This window comes from Palaemon carinicauda, chromosome 11 (genome assembly GCF_036898095.1).
Source record: "Palaemon carinicauda isolate YSFRI2023 chromosome 11, ASM3689809v2, whole genome shotgun sequence".
Taxonomy (NCBI): Eukaryota; Metazoa; Arthropoda; class Malacostraca; order Decapoda; family Palaemonidae; genus Palaemon; species Palaemon carinicauda.
In genome coordinates this window covers 17257484-17260856 of record NC_090735.1, presented here as the reverse complement: position 1 = coordinate 17260856, position 3373 = coordinate 17257484, and the positions used below count along the sequence as shown (strand labels likewise).

At 31.3% G+C, this 3373-nt stretch overlaps 1 long non-coding RNA gene across 1 annotated transcript; it reads left to right on the top strand.

Moving 5' to 3' along the window:
• The first annotated feature begins 210 nt into the window (after positions 1 to 210).
• On the top strand, positions 211 to 1924 carry LOC137649635 (uncharacterized). The gene is made up of 2 exons (XR_011045799.1): positions 211 to 285; positions 856 to 1924. It is a non-coding gene; the product is annotated as an uncharacterized lncRNA (long non-coding RNA).
• Positions 1925 to 3373: the final 1449 nt, after the last annotated feature.

Sequence of the window (3373 nt, the reverse complement as noted above, 5' to 3'; positions counted from 1 at the left end):
TTCCAATAAACACTCCAAAACAACAAATTTCCCTTTTATTCCACAAATTAGAAAAAAATTAAGGAAATGGTAAAAGTAATCTAATATATAATCCAATCTAACTTATAATCTCACTGCGGCAACTTACACAGCCTTCAAAAGGACCTGTTTTACTTGGTGTTTGTTACCGATAGCTTAACCTTGGACAATTGCCTAGTGTTGGGTATAAAAGGGTGATTTGGGTCCGAGGGTGGATCAAATTTGGCTTAGAGGTGGTCGACGAGAGAACTAATCATGAGGTCTATTGTAAGTTTGAGTTCTACTACTACTACTACTACTACTACTACTACAACTACTACTACTACAATTATTATTATTATTATTATTATTATTATTACCTTAAGTAATGTTATTATTATTATTATTATTATTATTATTATTATTATTATTATTATCATCACCTTAAGTAATGTTATTATTATTATTATTATTATTATTATTATTACAATTATTATTATTATTATTATTATTATTATTATTATTATTATTATTATAATTATTATCACAATTATTATTATTATTATTATTATTATTATTATTATTATTATTATTATTATTATTATTATTATTATTATCACCTTAAGCAGTGCCTAAACATACGATTTTATCCTACAAGCCATTATTTTCATGGTATGTTATTACTATTAAATGAGCAATTGTCTATCTATTGAAAAATATATCCATTTTTCAGTTAACTTGTCAATAGCATTTTCCTCATATATAATGCTATTATCATTAAATTCTTGTAATTCCAGAGATTTTGGGATTTTGAATAAATTTCCATAGTTTTTATCACATTGCAACCTTCCTCCCCAGGTAACTTATCTCCTATTGGTGGCAGTTCTGGTGGGACTGGCGTGGGCCTACCCCAGCATCCCAGCTGTTCCAGCCAGCGTCTCCCAAGCGGACTGCCCAACCTACCCATTCTTCCCCTGCCGAGTCCCCGCTCAACCTGCGCAGCCTGCAAACCCAGCTGGAGTGACCTGCTTCAACTTCCCGTTCTTCCCCTGTTCTTCAACTTAGGAGGCGTCCTGTAGGATTCCCTATAAGGTGTTCTCTAAAGTCTCCTATATTCTCTATTTCTCAGGAGATCGAATAGATTATGTTTATCAATATATTCTTTTTTTCTCTTATGATGGATTACGTTAATCCATTTTTTATGTCTCATAAATCAATAGATCAAACAGATTTCGACCATTCTAGTGAGTCATTGCTCACATAAAGATAATCTACTGATTTCCCACCTTCGGAGAGTACTGATAAGATTCTACCATCCACTGTTATCTTACATTTAGAGTTTTCACTTCTGAAATTCTCAAGATTTCTTATGAGATGGGTAACTGACAAATATCCACTCATTAGTTTCTAATATGTTAGAAGTGACATACAAAATCCATGACGAAATAGAACCTTTTTTTAAGGCAGATAAACAATAGTGTAATATTTGATTTTGAATGATTAAATAAGCACTATAGTCAATTCTTTTTAGTGAGGCAGATTTGCACCGACTCGCAGGGATGACCTTTTAGCTCGGTAAAGTTTTCTGTTCGCTTATTGGTTGGACAAGATAATTCTAACCAATCAGATAGTAGGAAACTTTTCCAAGCTAAAAAGGCACCGCTGCAAGTCAGTGCAAATGTGCATCATTAAAAAAAAAATTGAGTATAGTGTTATCGACACTAAGATCCTCTTCTCCGCAAAATGTAAGATATAATAAATAGCAAGAGGAAAGAAAATGTGATGAACTAAATACTCTAGTCTTGATATTCTTATCTATATTCCTGTACCGTTTGTCCGTTTCCCTGATTTTCTATAATTCTCTCTCTCTCTCTCTCTCTCTCTCTCTCTCTCTCTCTCTCTCTCTCTCTCTCTCTCTCTCTCTCTCTCTCTTTCTTCCACTATTTTCTCTATCTGTTTCCAACTCCTGCCTGATCTTATTCAACTCAAAATTTTGCATTCGGTAATATATTTATCATCGCAATGCTGTTTAATGTACCTAGCTCACTTTGACATACGTTGTAAACAAATAAAGTGTTTTTATACATATTGCAGTTTTCTCTGTCGCTACTCCTACAAGGTTCCAATATATATATATATATATATATATATATATATATATATATATATATATATGTATATATACATATATATATATATATATATATATATATATATATGTATATATATATATATATATATATATATATATATATATATATATATTTATATTCTTTTATAGAATTTTAATACTTTTTGACAGAAAATAGTCATACAGTAATCCAGCAAATAATAAAGATTTTGTATGTATAGTAAACTTGTGTACGACAAATATTTAGATAGATATGCGCACACACAGATTCAGTCCTTCCTATCCCCTCCCCCTTTCTTAACTACATCCACTCTCACCAGGGTATAACTAATCCCTTTCGTCCCTCCTCGAGGGACGGGGAGAGATCGAATAGTTATATGTCTTGCAATGCCTTTGAGCGGGAGCGGAAAGAAACACACACACCCAAACGCAGACACACACACATATATATATACATATATATATATATATACATATATATATATATGTATATATATACATATATATATACATATATATATATATATATATATATATATATATATATATATATGTATATATGTGCAAATATACAGTATATATATATATACACACACACACACACACACACACATATATATATATATATATATATATATATATATATATATATAAAAATACACACACACACATATATATAAATATATATATATATATATATATATGTATATATATTCAAATAAGCCATATATATTTTTGATACATTAATGTCTGGATTCTCTTAACGACCTCGGGATCAGAGCCCCAGGCGAAATCACACAAAGACAAGAGCTTGGGTCCGGCCGGGAATCGAACCCTGGTCGGCAAGCTTGTATAGACAGTGACTAAGCCACTTGGCCACGAAGAAAGATAAAAATCAATGACAATTCTTCTGTACTTATACCTGTCGAATTCAGGTGTTTTGTACTTAGAATTGAAATCAACCCATTTTCACCATCGTAGCTGATTGGTAGTTTGTTACTTGGCATTAAATTAATGATAAATTTTGCACATTTAGACGTGTTTTTCATATTCAAATAAGCCATATATATTTTTGATACATTAATGTCTGGATTCTCTTAACGACCTCGGGATTAGAGCCCCAGTAACGAATTAGCTACGATGGTGAAGATGGGTTGATTTCAATTCTAAGTACAAAACACCTGAATTCGACAGGTATAAGTACAGAAGAATTGTCGTTGACTCTTTTCTTTCTTCGTGGCCAAG